Raw genomic sequence first — 17033 nt, 5'->3', positions numbered from 1 at the left:
AGCTTCCCAAGGGTCTCCCTATTTCAAAGTATACTGTCATCCTCCTGCCTACCCTCAATGACTAGAGTGATTAATGTAATATTCAAATTTGTTTATGCTTCTCCCTGTTTAAAGATTTTCAAGGTACCTCCTCCCCTTTACCCCCACCATGGCTTTAATCTGTCAGAACGAATTTTGAATTTCTTATTTGTTAGACAAGGTCATCCATGATTGGTATCTGGCCCTATAGTTTTTTCCACCCAGCATTTATTCCAAGCACTTTGTCTACTTAACCACTGCCTACTCATTCCTTGGGGTGTCTGTTCACTCTACTTTTATTTAAAAACATTATTTAAAATTTAAAGAGTAAGTTTTATTTTTACTTAAATTTTATTTAAAAAACTTATTGAGACATAATTGACATATAAAATTGTATGAATTTAAAGTTCCTTATGTATTTGGGAAGTTAACTGCTTATCAGATATACTGTTTGCAAACATTGTCTCCCATCCTATAGGTTGCCTATAATCTGTTGATTGTTTCCTTTGCTATGCAGAAGCTTTTTAGTTTGCCGTAGTCCTACTTGTTTATTTTTGTTTTTATTGCCTGTGCTTTTGGTGCCATATTTATGAAATTATTGCAAAGACTGTCATGAAGAGTGTCCCCAGTGTTTTCTTCTAGGACTTCCCATTTTCCTTTCCAGTTTGTCTTAGTTTAAGTCTTCAACCTATTTGGAGTTGATTTTCGTGTGTGATGTAAGATTAAAGTCAATTCCTCCCCTCCCTCCCTCCCTTCTTCCCTTCTTTCCTTCCTTCCTCCTGCCTTCTCCCACCCTTCCCTCTCCCTCTCTCCCTCTGGTGTGTATCCAATGTTCCCAGTGCCATTTGCTGAAAAGACTGTCTTTTCTCCATTGTGTATTCCTGGCACCCTTGTCAAAGATAGTTTGTTAGTATGTAGATGCCTAGTTCGTATGAGATTGTATGTTGGTTTTGTATCTTGCAACTTCACTGAATTTATTTATTCTAATAGTTTTTTTAAAATGGAGGGGCGCTTGGGTGGCGCAGTCGGTTAAGCGTCCGACTTCAGCCAGGTCACGATCTCGCGGTCCGGGAGTTCGAGCCCCGCATCGGGCTCTGGGCTGATGATGGCTCAGAGCCTGGAGCCTGTTTCCGATTCTGTGTCTCCCTCTCTCTCTCTGCCCCTCCCCCGTTCATGCTCTGTCTCTCTCTGTCCCAAAAATAAATAAACGTTGAAAAAAAAAAATTAAAATGGAGTCTTTGTAGTTTTCTTTGTATAAGATTATGTCATTTGCAAGCAGGGACGATTTTACTTTTTCCTTTCTGATTTGGATGCCTTTACTTATCTTGCCTAATTGCTCTGGCTAGGACTTTGAGGCCTCTGTAAATAGAAGTGGCAAGAATGGGGGTGCACCTGGGTGGCTCAGTCAGTTCAGCATCTGACTTCGGCTCAGGTCATGATCTCACAGCTCGTAAGTTCGAGCCCCGCGTCGGGCTCTGCGCTGACAGCTTGGAGCCTGGAGCCTGCTTCAGATTCTGTGTGTGTGTCTCTCTCTCTGCCCTTAACCCATTCACCTTCTGTCTCTGTCTCTCAAAAATAAATAAAAATTTAAAAAAATTAAAACAAAAGAAGTGGCAAGAATGGGTGTCTTTGCTGTGTGACTGATCTTAGAGGGAAGGCTTTCAGGTTTTCACTGTTGACCATGATGTTAGCTGTGGGCTTGTCACATGTGTCCTTTATTATGTTGAGGTGTGTTTCTTCTATACCTAGTTTGTTGAGAGCTTTTATCAAGAATGGGTGTAGGATTATGTCAAATGCTTTTTCTATTCTCTTGAAGTACTTATGCCATTTTATTCTTTATTCTCTTAACGTGGTGTATGACATTAACTGACTTCACATATTGAACAATCGTGCATCCCAAGGGTAAATCCCATTTGTTCATGGTGTAAGATCCTTTTAAGATGCTATTGGACTCAGTTTGTTGGTATTTCGTTGAAGATTTTTGCATTTATATTCATCAGAGATATTGACCCATTTTCTATCCCCCTCCCTGCTTTATTGAGATAAAATTGACATACAGCATTGTATATGTTTAAGGTGTACAACATGATGATTTGTTCCCCCTCCTGACTGAAAGTTAGGAGAGCTAGGGATCTCTTCCTGATTGTACGGTGCTGTGCTAGGAGCAGTGTCAACAGCAAGAGGTTGTCTTGAATCTCCCTGCTGGCTTTAGTGTCTTGTTTCACACTCGCTTGGGGTGTGGGAGTTTTTTAATTAGCGTCTGATTCCTCGCAAAGGAAATTTGCCCAGGAATTGTTGCCGAATTGGTATGTTTGTGGGGGATGGGGAAAGGAGGGCTTCCTATTGTGCCATTTTGCTGGTGTCCCTCTTTCCCTCTCCACTCCTCTTGCTACCTCAAGCTCTCTGCTCCCCATAGCTAATTGAGATCCTTCTCCTCTAAGTGTGCACCCCACTCAGATATACACTATGATTACAACACACAAATCACTGTAGTTGCTGACTTTATGGTCTCCCAGCCATACTGTGAACTCATTAGGAACAGAGACCATGCTTACTCAATTTCTTCTTCCATACGTGGTGTTGAACTACAAAGAAGGCACTAAATACATGCTTATTTAATTAGCAGTAAGTCTTAAGTATAATTTTCAATGACAGACTGGTAGATTGTTTGTTTTCACTAAAAGTGAAGAGGGGAGCCCTAGATTTAGAATCAGTTACCAGTGATCCCATCCTGGCATATCTCTAGTTAGTGATCTATCCTTGGGCAACTCAGGTCATTTCTTCCCCCGCCTCACTTTCCTCATCTCTAAAGTAGAGATAATACAGAGTACCTTCTGAGGAAGATCACCTAAAATAAAGGGTGTGAAAGAGGCTATGGAAATGTAAGGGATTATTATTATTTTTCAATAGTGAAGGTTTTGTGCACTGGAGGTTTGAAGGTTGTCAATCTTGTGTGCAGATAAGTTGTGAGCAAAGATAATACCTCCCTGTTCAAGTTTTCTCTACCTTGGTACTATTCAAAGACACACATGTATGACTTCAGTGTTCTAGAAATACAAGAATAACCTAGCTAAGTATCTTGCCAGAAGATAGCGTCTGATATATGTAGTTATTCTCTAGAAAGCACGACAGAGGAAATGGTGGCATCTATTCGAGCAACTCGTCTTGCTAGTGTCCTTCTGAACCTTTCTGATCTGACCTGACATTCAATTTCATGACCCCCATTGTAGAACTGCTGGGTGAATGTAATAATACTTACCTTGCCTCTCAGGGGCATCATGGAGTATAAATGAATACATCCTAGGCAGAGCATTAATTGGGTTCTTCAGGTAAAAGGTGCTCAGTAAGTGAAAATGCTAACGCTGTTATGAGTCTCCCCCTTCTCTGTCATCCCGGGAAGCAGAAGCGATGTTTACACAGCTATGCAAAACCATCTTCTTCAACACCAGAACCTTTCAGGAGGATAAAAATATGCGCGGTAATAACCATCAAGCTGGGTATGAAGTGTTGAGATAAAGGTCCTGCCCACTATATGGTTCCCCGGGGTGGGTAACTGGTAAACCCTACTTTCATCTTCATCAACAGAAGGAATGTTTGTGTCTTGGTGGTTCACAGTAAACCAAAGGAGACACAGCCTTCTTTTTTTATTCGGCACTTATGTGGCCCTGCTAACGTCTACCTACCTGGTTGTTTTCATAGGGAAGCTCTCCAGTCATGTACAGAAGCATGAAACACTCATTTCCGTCGATGAAGACTGTTAGGATACAGCTCTCTGTGGGTCTCCTGCAGTTCTGCCTATCTTTGAGTGAGAGACATTGACAGCTTTGTTCAGGGCTGCCTTTTCAAGGATATTTGTACAAAAAGCAGCCTTGGAAGATCAAGATAGCATCCCTCTCTAGGGCCCAGGGAAGATTTCTTTCCTGATCAGAGGAATGAAGATAGCATCTCACTCTGGGGGAAAGATTGGACAGGTTTGTTGGTTACCCCCCTTAATAAGATTGGAGCTTTCCTGAGGTGTGGGTTCTTCAGCTACATCACAAATACACTGTGGTGGCTGCACCCCCCTGGGCGCATCTCTGTATTGTTGCCCCACAAGACGTGCAGGACCAGGGAAATGCAAGCGAACATGAAGCTCATGCCGCCTGCTGTACTTTGAGTAATAAACTCCATTGTTTCAGACCCATGAGTCTCACGTCTTCTGTCAGCATCTTGAAATTGTGGCAGGCTGAATTATTATCTCATAGGAGCTCATACCCTTCCCAGTTCTCGATGACCTATTTCTTATAAAAGTAAAGAATTTAAAATGCTCTCACATCTACTTTCTTTCTTTTCTTTTTTCTCACATCCACGGGAGCTATACACTGCCTTAAATCAGTGCCTTGTTATAGCTCCCTGGGAGAGGTAATGCAGTAGCCTCCTGACTGCTTTCTTGCCTCCAGTCTTTCTCCACCCTTCATTCATATCCTACACAGTTGCCAGACTCCCATCCCCAAAGCCCAGCTTTGATCGTGGCACTCCCTCACTCCAAAGTATCTAATGGCTCCCCATTGCCAGAATGAATGATAAATTCTTTAGACAAAATAACTGCTTTCTAAAGTCAGGCTTCACGCTCTGTCTCTAGTCCTCAACTTTTACTACTCCTCTTTTAGCACTCTGTCCTCTAACCAAGCCAAACCACCCCAGGCAATCACAGTCTGTCATTTTTCTATCTTTTCAAATCTTGGTTCATGTTTCCTTTCCCTGAAATATTCATTTCACTTTTCATGTCTTCCCTTGAAACTCATTCACCTTCTCATCCATGCCTCAATACTAACTTTTCTAAGGTAGCTTCTCAATTTCCACCCTGACCCAAACTATAATTTTCCCATGATTCTTTTCTTATTTGATCTTGTACCGTAATCATCAATGTTTGTCTTACCTTCGGTTGAGGGCAAAGATATCATTATGCTCTTTGCACAACTTTATCTTGCTTATTAGTGTCTTTTAAATAGACATTCGATAAAAGTTGGGTTATATGGATTTGGATTCTCCTGGAGTTCAGAGAGGTGAGGAGGTTTGCTCAAGGCTGCATAACAAGTTAGTGAGAAAGTGCTTGGACTAGAATCTCGGTCTTCTGATTTTAAGCCAGAGAGGTTGTGCTAGGAACGTTTCACTTCTCGAGAAGTCCGATTTTGGCATTACGTGCCTCATGAATTGGCAATTATATACTAGAGGGGAAGTTGTTTATTACCTAGATCAGACACTAAAATCTAATCAAGAATTTTACTTTATGTAAACTAAAGCTATCAAATATTTATTTTGATTCTACCTACAAATTAACAAAAGAAACACACACACAGTGTGTGTGACAGTAAGTATGGACACGTGTTGTGGGAGATATGGCTTTCCAAACGTCCCTAAAATCCTGCTCCAGAGCTGGCTGCTTCAGCCCTGCCCATGGGTTACAGTCAGACTCTTGAGAAAGTCAAACCCTTACTCTGTCCTACTTGCCTGTTAGAGATCGGGTTGGGGCAGGTGACAAAACCACCCTGGGGGCAAATCTGCTGACATCCTGGGTTGTTTAGGAGCAGGGGAAGGAGGATGATTTCATCACATTCTGCAGGAAGAGAGAAGTATGGCCTTTCCTGGGTCTGTGCCTACCCTGGGAGATGGAGACTGCCTGGCTCAGAGTCAGTCCTTCTTCGCTGTGTGTCCCTAATAGCAAGATGGACAGATAATTTTCCTCAAGTGTAACATTCCTGACCATCAGCATCTTTTGCAGTTGATTAAACAGAGAGCTAGTTAGTTCTCTGATAGTAACAGTCACTGGATGTTCATCACAAGCTGATCCACGGTCGATTAGAGAGGCAAGAAACCCTTGGCCTGGTCTAGCCTCACTCCGATCCTCTTGTGATGAGGAAACTGAGGCTCAGAGGCATCTCTTGACTCTCATACCTTCCCTTCTCCCACCCCAAGAACATGGTCTTTAGGGTGACCCTGAAAAGAGAAGGTAACATTGATTTGGGCAATCATGAATAGGAAAGGTTACAAAAACACTCCTGGAATCTAGGGAGTATGTGCTACAGACGAACATACCTCCGTTAGGAGAAATGGAGCTCGTTCCCAGCAGAGCAAAGACAAAGAAATAAGTCTTAAAACAAAGGTGATTCATAGAACCAGTAACCTAGATAGGACAGTCTTTTTTTTTTTTTTTCTTTTAGAACAAATTAAGAAGCACTTCTTGCTGTCCACACAAAAAGCTGGAAAGGGGTGATAGGGTGAACATGAGGAACTGACTTTGCAGACTTATAAAAATTTAAGCACTACTCTGTGCTGTATTAGGGAGAGTCCAGGGGAGCTTTTGTTCGTGCCTTGAATCACAATGGCACAGTAGAATCTCTGTCATTAAAATTTGAAGGTAGATAAACAGTAAATATTTCCAGGGATAATTACTTAGTGCTGGGCAAACCTCAAAGTGTTGGAAGTTCCAGCTCCTGTTGGATCAGTGCCATGGATCAGGGTGGGGGTGGGGGGGGATATTTATCTAAAGCTTATCAGAATCATCTGAGCAGCCACAGAGGTAGGTGCAATTTGGCAGGCGCACTTTACATGGTTATGTTTGAGAGGCCTAATAATAACAGTTAAAAAAAAAAAAGCGCCCTTCCCTAAGGAGACATTTATCATTTCTACAATGTCATCACTGGCAGAATCACGCCTCCCTGATCCCTTTGACCTGCCCCTTCACCCCTACTGGTCCTCATTTACAAATCCCTACAAGATCAGTGAACCCTGGTTTGCAAGATGAAAATCTTCCTTGGAATTTTGGAAGATTCTGTATCCACCAGAATTTTGCATCAATTGAACCAGGGGTACAGCTGTTTGTTCTTAAGTATTTCAAATCTGGGTTGTATTTATTAAGTACTTTTATATTCTTATCATCGAGAAAACTATAGGAAGAGCAAAAGATCTCTGACTACCAAGAAGCCCTAGGTTGAGACCCCAGCTATGCCATCACCTTCTGGGGGTTTAAACTTGAAAAGGTCTTATTTTATTTTTTTTCTAATGTTTTTATTTATTTTTGAGAGAGAGGGGGAGAGAAAGAGAGAGCAAGCGAGCAAGCAAGCACACAAGCAGGGGAGGGGCTGAGAGACAAGGAGACAGTAGGCTCCACGCTCCAAGCTGTCAGCACAGAGCCCGACGCAGGGCTTGAACTCATGAACCATGAGATCGTGACCTGAGACAAAGTCAGATGCTTAACCGACTGAGCTACCCAGGCGCCTCAAAAAAGTCATTTTAAAAGCTAGGCCTAAGCTTTCTCATCTACAAAATAAGGTGATAGATCAGATGATCATTAAGATATCTTCCAGTTCTAAAAGAAATGAAGCCACTGCCGGGACTGGCCTGGATGTTAGATGTTACACAGTTTACTTTGCAGACAGGGAGACAGGTTGATTGGAACACTTTGCCTGTTTGGGTATCAGGCTCATCCAAGTGAGACGAAATCTACACACAAGATGGTTCCATTACCGCTCAGAACACTAAATGCCTCCTGTGTAAATGTTGGGTCCAGAGGCAAGACAGAACTTTAGGAGTAAACATTTCTAGAAGGCTCCAGGAAGGAGAAATGGGGCTGGCTAGAAGAAAGGGATGGATGGTGGCATCCTCACGGGTACAGAAATAGGGATGTGGCAGGACTGCCTGAGCCAGGATGTACGCCAAGGCAGATGTTCCAAAGCATGGGTTGGGTTCCCTTGCTGGCATTTCCACCATGATTTTTTGTGGCTCAGGGACTCCGTATTCAATAGTGTGCACCTGCACTGTGAGAAAGGTATTTCCTTTTCAGTTCTCCTTCAATCCACCTGATCATCCGAGGGAGAAAGACTTGTGTTTGTGTTAATATGGTTTTAAGATCTTGGATAACACCCTATCTTCTTTGTTTTAAACAAAGGAAAAGCATGTTAGCCTCAGAAGCATCACCTAGTGACGGCATGTCTTAAATTTAATGACTTTATCTGTTCTTCTTGTATTTTTTTTGAAATTTCCTTCTACTTATGGCAAACAATATACTTTTTCCACTTATGTAGTGATGTGAAGTTTCCTTTTAAAATAAATTTAAGTGGTGGGGCACCTGGGTGGCTCAGTCGGTAAGCGTCCAACTTCAGCTTGGGTCATGATCTCATGGTTCGTGAGTTCGAGCCCCGCGTCTGGCTCTGTGCTGACAGCTCAGAGCCTGGAGCCTGCTTCGGATTCTGAGTCTCCCTCTCTATTTGCCCCTACCCCGCTCACACTCTCTCTCTCAAAAATAAATAGACGTTAAAATAAATGTAAATGGAAACTAGCCATTTAAAATTAATATGCTAAGTAAAGAACAATGCAGGTAGTGTACGTAAGGGTCTAAAAAAATCCAGAATGTGATATGAGACTGATGACATTTGGGAATCCCTGAAGTGTTTGTAAGGAGCTGGGCCTCCTGGAACAAGACAGGCATGGGTTCAAATCCTGCCTCTGCTGTTTACCAGCACTGTGACCTTGAACCTGATCTTCAGGGTTGCATGGAGGAAGAAGAGTAAAGGACGATGACCCCAGGAAAGCACCTGCCTGTCTTCACCATCATCCCTGCCCTGCAGAATCAGGTGTTTCCCCATAACCACTGGCCCACCACACGTCCAGGTCTGTTCTTATTCCTACCTCATTTTGTGCTCTCATTGCCTTAGTGAGCTCCCTCCATTCTGTGCAGGGAGAGCTACTATAGCATGGTGGAAGGAACACTGAACTTGAAGCAGGAGACCAAACTTTGAATGTAGGTTCTATTGCGTACTAACTGTTGATACCTTGGAAAAGTTATTAACCTCTCTAACCTTTAACCTCAGTGTAAATAAAAGAAAGATGAGTGTACTGACTATCTAGGACTGTTGTTAGAATGGACATCAGTGTACCAGGACACTCCTGGCACACAGTAGGTCTTCAGTAAGTAGCTGTCACCTCTCCTCAGGCACACGTCATGTAGAACCTATCAGCACATCTCTTTGGAGTATTTGTCTATTTCATTAATACCGTGGTGTCACAAGAGGTAGCAACTTCTCTTTAGGCAGTGAAATTTCTCAGGAGCAAAATGCAGTCTGTTCAAAATGCTCAGCATGACCCGGCAAAAAGGCATTTCAGCCAACAGTTCTGCAACCCAGTCTGGCAGATTCTTGACTTTGGCATGATCTTGACTCTACAATTTCCCCCCTTCTGACTCTTGACCTATAGAAAAGAAAACATGGAGAGACATCAAAATCTAGCCTTATATACTATATGTAGTAATCTCACTTTCTAAATGGATTGTGTATTCTCAGGTCTCTCAGTTACAAGTGATAGAAATGGAATGTGGTAGGATTAATTGAGTCAAGGAGCTTTCCAACCCACGTAGGTGATAAAGAACAAAGTTGACTGATTCACCTAACTGGAAAATCTGGCAATTGTTGGCTTCAGGCATGGCTAGATCCAGATGCTTAATGATATGATTAGGACTGATGAGTAATGCAAATGTAATCTTACCCTTGATCATCCAGGCAGAATAAAAAATGCTGCAGTAGACATGAACTATTAGGGTGTTGGCAACTCTTCTGTGAATACCTGCGGTGTGGCCATTGTCATTCCTAACGGATGGCATTCACCGGACACTCACCATGTCAAGAGCTAGTGAAATGGATATGGTTAGAGATTTTAGATGTTTTATACTGTAAAGGAGAAGCTGAAAATCCCAAATCAGAGTGCCACGGTACAGTCCCATGTTTACAAGAACCATAAAATGATCTGATGTTAGGGCTGACAGTGTCAGAGAGAACCAAACTTTCCCCCTTGATTTTGTAGGAGACAAAATGGAAGCTCTGAGAAGTTAAGTGACTTTCCCAAATTCTGCAGAAAGTCCGAGATATATCTAGTGTTATAACTCAGACTTCCTGGGTCTCGATTAAATATACTGCCCCCCCTCCCCAATATGTTGCTACACTTCTGGATGCCTTAGCCTCCAGCTGCTGAATCTGACTGTTCCTCTTGTTTAACGAAAATGCGTTTACTAAGGATTTAGACTCTTCTAAAACCTCCCAGCCTGGCTCCAAGTAGACTTCTGCCCTAAGACACAGGCCAAGGCAAGCCAAGAGCAGTCAGCTAAGCAGAACAGTGCTGATGAGACAGACCCGGGCAGAGGGGAACTGCAGGCCACAAGGTATTCTCCAAGTTCTGAGACCTTCATCCCCTGCAAGCCAGAGGCCATGGGAGCTGGTTTGCTGAGATGGTTCTGGCATAAGAATATTGTGCTTGCCTAAGTGTTATTCCCTCGGCTTACAGACTCCAAAATGTCCCCCATTAAATGGTTCCCCTCCTACAAGCCCATCTAATGCAACTGTGCCCATCTGCACCCTGGTTCTGCTTTGCGAAACTCTTAGTAGTCCAGACACCCAGAAATCTGTCTCTGTTCTTTTTAACAACTGGCATCAGAATTTGGAGGTTAATCTTTTAGGGATCACCTTGTCTATTCTTTTTAAATTTTTTTAATACATTTATTTAGTTTTGAGAGACAGAGCACAGTCGGAGAGAGGTAGAGAGAGAGGGAGGCACAGAATCTGAAGCAGGCTCCAGTCTCCGAGCTGTCAGCACAGAGCCCGACACGGGGCTCGAACTCACGACCTGAGCTGAAGTCAGATGCTCAACTGACTGAGCCACCCAGGCACCCCTATTCTTTTTAATTATAACTGAGAAAACTGAGGCTCAGATGCTAAGTGACTTGCTCAAGATCACCAGTGATAAGGGATAGGCCTACCATCGCATGTTTAGCCCTCTTTCTGCTAGATCCTGCTATGTATGTTTGTACCTTGGATCTCGATGACTTCTATCTAATCTGGAGCCTGCCTCAGGTTTTTGGAAAGGACCATCTGGCTACTGTGTCACTGTGACCCTTGGTCATCATTGCAATTCCTAGATTTCCGGACCTGTGGCTACCTGTTCATACACAGCAGCTATTCTAGAAGCAATGCCAATAGACTCAGCTATTTTGGTAAGTAGGTAATGTGATAACTAGATGCATGTAAATTACACCATAGTCACACCGTATGTGTGGTTAAGTTCTAAAGTCAACATGTAAGCAGAGAACTCTGCATAATAAAAGTTACCCTAGAAAATACTTTAAATTGTCTATAAAGTGCAAAAATGATTCCATCTTGTCCTATGTTTGACACAGCTGGTTTGTCCTTGAGCATTGGAACAGATGGCTCTTTGTTGAGCCCCACATGAGATGGTTGCCTTGTGTCTAGAAACCTATTAATATCCAAAGTAATCTCATGTCTCTAAACAAAACAATCATGGTCATCTTACCAAGATGTCCATGCCCAGAGAGAGCTGCAGGGGCAGATAATACCTTGGGGACCAGTAGGCTAATGACTCTCCCCTCATGCTCATGCAGGGGCACCTCTCAACTATTTAAATTATTTCTCTTTCTCTGCCAAGTGCATGCCAATGAATGAATGTATATTAAACATGTATACTGCATAAATCTACCCTACAAGATAGGTAATAAGACACATTTAAACCATTCGGGGCCCAGAGCACTTTCGAGGGTTGAGTTAATGGCTGAGACGACAGTCACCTTGCTCAAGGAATGCTTCCTGAGTGCCTTGTGTACCATATTGCTGTCTGCATTCTTCTCTTGCATTTCTGTTAATGGAAGAAGAGCTGGTTTTTCTCAGTGTGGTAAGCCCCTGGTGCCTGAAGTCGTGTCCAAAGTGTCTCTCTTACCTCCATACGTGTGTCATAAGGACGAGGACGCAGAGCACATCCAATAAATACTGACACTGCGATAGCCTTCTTGAAGGCATTGTACTAAAGTAAAAAGACGATGGGCTTTGGGTTCTGCAAGCCTCGGTGGCAGATCCTAGCCTCTCCCCTTTTCCAACGATGAGGAGCTCTCTAAGATTCTAAGCTCTCTAAGTTTCTTCAGTCGAGTCTGAGTTGGAAAACAATACCTGGTTGGGAAGTTTTGTGAGCGCTTAGACGTGCTGCAGCAGGATACGCAGGGACAGTGCTTCGCACATGTTGGTGTTCAATAATGGGTGGACACTCAGATTATTGTTGCTGATTACGCTGGAAGAACCATGGTGTCTCATGATTCTCTCAGACGTATCCGTAAGCAGTTAGGCTAGAATGCTGAGATTTGGGTCTTCGTGTTGTCGGCTATTACTATCATTAACTAAAACCTCACTAATGAGTGGAAGCCGTTTAACAAACTCATTTGACATCTTGGGGCCTCTGTGTCGACACTTGTCAAGAAGTGTGGATAATTCTTCCTTTTTCTACCTGCCAGGGGTTTTGTTAGGAAGTTTCACATAGGAGAAAACATATGGGGAAGTGTTTTACAAATGTGGGGTGTGGGTCCATGGAAAGGCCTGGGCTTGAGCTCTAGCACCCGGACTGGCCGGTCGAGTGACCTCCTCGAGCAAGGGAGCCTCTGTCCTCAATCCCCACCAACCCCTCCAGGTTATTTTGAAACACAAAAGAGGTGATGAATGTGAAAGTGGGTTATAACCTCCAAAATATATTCATGTAAGGAACAATTATGTCATTATTAATAAAAACATTAAATGCTCTGAAATACCAGGGACATTAGTAGCATCATCCCTCAAAGGAAAAATGACATCATAAAGCTCACTGAACTGTTCAGAGATCTGTTTGGACTAATTTTGTCCTAGGAGGGGAAAGGGATTTAGAAAGATCTCACTTTGGTTCCATGGAGCCTCCTCGGGTTAGGAGTGATGTTTTCATTTTTGTTTAGTTTTGTTTTCTGGGGAGTCAGCAGCGGGTCTAATTAATGCCATCAAAAGCATGACATTTAATTAACTAAATCACACGTTGAGCCTAATGATAACATATTTCAGCACCCGGCAGGCAGTGATGGTCTCTTGGGCCATTTCTAAGGAGGCTTGTGATTTGATAAGGAGAAACCCTTCTCAACCAAATCAGAGGTCCCCTGAGAGTAGCAAGAGAAGGCGCAGCCAGAGGGCGGCCCCCACGTTCTCCCGGAAACAAAGAGGAGGCACGGCAGAGAGGAATGGGGCCACTCCACGGCCTCTTCATCTTTTAAAAAGGTTGGTTGGAAATCCAGAGGCCTATAACAACACACTTAAGTGTCTAAATTGCCTATCCCATGTCTTGCTTCATTCCAATTACCACTGGCAGAACAGAGCAGGGAAGACAAAGCAGGACAGACAAGGACCTCGCGCGGAGGCGGGGGGTGGGGGGGGTGGTGCGGGGTGCGGGCTGTGTGAAGCAGATTGCGAAGTCCCTGGGAGCAGCCAAGTACGTGGATGTGGGCGCCCTCTGCTGGACACTGGAGGATCTACAACGATGCCTATCTGGGCAATCGCCCAGGGGGCCAGAGCCTCTCCCTCTGGAGGTGAACATTCTGGGTAGAATTCCCAGGGACTCATTAGTCACACTAGAGCCTACCAATTTGCCCCAAAGAAAATTGATTTCCAGATCATTCTGTGCCTTGGTTTATGCACATCTCCCTCCTTTGCTGCCCTATTTCCATTATGGTCACTAAGACCTACATATCACTTTAATTGTGGCACACAGCTCTGTTTTCTTTTGTCTGTCTGGTAATAAATCTAGATAAAACGACTTATATAGGGTGTCATGAACTGCATCGAGCTGGCTCATCTAATTTAAACACTCATTTTAGAGAAGAGGGAAGTAGAGGCTTGGAGAGGTGAAGTAACCTGTTCAAAGTGCCCCAGCACATCAGTGACAAGATTGCCTGACTGCCTTCCCATCCCCATGTCCTTGATATGCCGCCCCCCACCCTGGCCCCCAAGGTGTGGTGGGTGACTGAGATTTTCACTTGCATGGAGCCTCAGAGGAAGGGGGCATCTCCTGGTGGTGAGGGTATGGGCTCTGAAGACAGGAGTCCTGCGTTTGAATCCTTGCTGTACCTGTATTGGCTGTGTGACATTGGATAGGGCACATGACCTCTTTGTGGCTTAGTGTTCTCATCTGACATGGAGGTTGTGAGGGTTGAATAATTGAAAGCAGGTAAAGCCTTCAGTATAGTGCTTGGTACACAATAGGTGTTCAGTAAATGATGTTTTCCATTGCTTCTATGATTGCATGGTAGTACAGGTCAGAAGACATTCTCAGTGGTTATATAATAGAACTGCTAGAACAGATATCAAGGGATTCATTACCTAAATTGTGTTTTTTTTTTTTTTGCATTAAACATGAAAACATGCCTCCCTCCAAGTGGAGGACCATTCTAGGCAGACTGCGCAAACTGGGAGAGTTGAGGGAAAACATGCGACTGGTGTTCCTTGAAGGAATAGTACAGTTGAAGGTGAGGCTGGACATAGGTGCCGGGAGCTTGGCTTTATTGTGCAAGTGATGGGGAGCCATGGCAGATTCTTGAGTCGGGCGGTTTTCCATTTCTCTCGTATGACTTGTTTTTCCGGCTCCTGTGATGTGTGGGCTGTCAGGAGCCTGACTGACTGCTGCCCCCATCACGTGTGCACGTGCACACATGCACATGAACACACCCGCTGTGTGTATTCAGCATTCCAATCACCTTGAGGTTGTCGCCAAGGAGCCTACTGTCGCTTGCGGCCACGTCAGAATGAAGAACGAGCTGGGCCGTCACGGTCGGCCGCTGGCGGGGGCTTGTCGCTTCTAGATTGAGTGCCTGTTTCCTTGTATGGAGATCTCTGGTGTGGGTGCAAAGGTGCTGGAGGTACTGGCAGAGGGGAAAGAAAGGGGGCGAGAGGCCGCTTGCCTTCGGAGAGAGGAGAGAGAGAGCCCTTCTTGCAACTGCCTTAGGGGCTGTCCCCCTGAAAAGGGTGGTCAGTCGTTTCAGCAAAGGCTGCCTCCCACTCTTCAGGTGCACTTCACCGCCTGTTGCTGCGGATCGCCCAAGTCCATGCCTCCCCCCTTCTTTGCTTGGCACTCTAGTTCCTGCATGATGCCAATTCTGATTTGCTCAGTGAGCAGGAGAGGTGGCCGAGAGAAAGGAAACAGGTACAATTCTGATGGATGTTGCAGCTGAAAGCTCAGTGGAGTTTGGCTTGTGGGTGACACAGCCCCGGGAACCCCCGTCAGGGACTCAACAGTATGGAGCTGCACATGTGTCTGGTGACCCTATCAGCTAGAGGCGACAGACCGGCAGGCTTGTAGGCTGCTTGCAAGTACATTTGATTTGGTGCCTGTTTTGTTTTGTTTTATTTTGTTTTGTTTTGTTTTGTTTTTCCCCAATGTTAGGATGAGATGGCAAGATTTTAAAATTGGATTATTTTTTTGATATAAAAATATGAATTCTGGCTTCTCTTGAAAACCAGACCATTTCACGGCACCGGTCTCACTGCACCCTTGGCAGCAACCTGTGAGGAACAGGCAGACTCTGTTCTGCTTTAAGTAGGGCTCTCAAGTTCCCCACGGTTCCCACCTGGTCCCTGACCTTTTAGTTTGACCTGCCTGGCCCTCTCAATGTTTATTTATTTTTGGGACAGAGAGAGACAGAGCATGAATGGGGGAGGGGCAGAGAGAGGGAGACACAGAATCGGAAACAGGCTCCAGGCTCTGAGCCATCAGCCCAGAGCCCGACGCGGGGCTCGAACTCACGGACCGCGAGATCGTGACCTGGCTGAAGTTGGACGTTTAACCGACTGCGCCACCCAGGCGCCCCCTGCCTGGCCCTCTCAACATTAGTTTGTGACCCCTGATCTGGGCTGACCTCTTCATCTTGAAAGTAAGAGCACTGAGGTTCAGAGAGGGCCTGTGATTTACCCAAGGTCACACGATGTTCCCCATGGAGAGAGTAGGTGCCATTTCCAGATGGGATTTGCAAAGTGGTAGAAAAGCCTTAATTTTTTTCCCCTCATTTCCCAGTGGAAAATTAACTTCCCACCCCTGGCATCCGCTCCATAACAATCTGCAGTGGTTCCCAGAAAGAGAAATCTGTCCATATTACATTTCTGGTCTCCTTCAGATCATATCTTATATACAGTAAAACCTTGGTTTGTGAGCATAATTCGTTCTGGAAACACGCTTGTAATCCAAAGTACTCATATGTCAAAGTGAATTTCAAGAACCATTGGCTCAGTTGTGATCATGTGACCTTTGGCATTACGAACTACTCGTATGGCAAGACATCGCTCATTTGTCAAGTTAAAATTTATTAGAAATGTTTGCTCGTCTTGCGGGATGCTTGCAGAACAAGTTATTCACACTCCGAGGTTTCACCATGTATCTTCGCTGCTTATTTGGACTCCTACAGGCAGCCCCACTCTGCTCCTCAGGCTCAGGTACACCAAACTGTATCACCACTGAGAGCTAAGAAGTGGAGCCAGAGTTCTAGAATCCTCAGCTGTAGTTCAGGCTCACAAGGTCTAAGCCTGAATCTCCTGATCTGGCAGAGGGGTTGTTATAACCTCCGGAGGTGGTTGTCAAAATTAAAAGGAATAAAGCATAGGATGTGCCTAGCATTGTAGTGGTCACAGTGGCAAAAGATTGCCACTCAACATTACAAGTTGTTATTCTAGAGAGGCTCAGAGCTGCAGGTGTCTGAAGAGATCTTGTCCAACTGGCTTATTTTTATGATTAAAGCTATGACATGTACTTGTGGTAAAAAACAAAGAGCAGAGAAAGAAATAAAATAAAATGTAAAAGGCTTTTTCTCTATCACCACCTCCATATAGTCTCATTTACCCCGAGGCAACCGCTGTTAATTTTCTTGTGCCTCCTTCCAGAAATTTTATTCACATATGCGTCGTAAATAACTTGCATCCTATATTTTGACACAAATGTGATCAGACTACCCATGCTGTTTTGATACTCACATTTTTATTTAACAATATGTAGTAGGTCTCTTTTCATGGCAGCACATATAGATCTCATTTTCCCCCCATTTTCAACGGATGCTATTTCATAGGAAGATTATACAGGTCAACAAACTTGTTCTGTAAAGAGCCAGTATTTTAGGTCTCGTGGGTCCTAGGGTCTCTGTATGACCTACTACT

Source organism: Felis catus, chromosome A1 (assembly GCF_018350175.1).
Source record: "Felis catus isolate Fca126 chromosome A1, F.catus_Fca126_mat1.0, whole genome shotgun sequence".
In the NCBI taxonomy this organism is placed as follows: Eukaryota; Metazoa; Chordata; class Mammalia; order Carnivora; family Felidae; genus Felis; species Felis catus.
The sequence above is the reverse complement of the archived record's forward strand: the minus strand, read 5'-3'. Positions refer to the sequence as shown.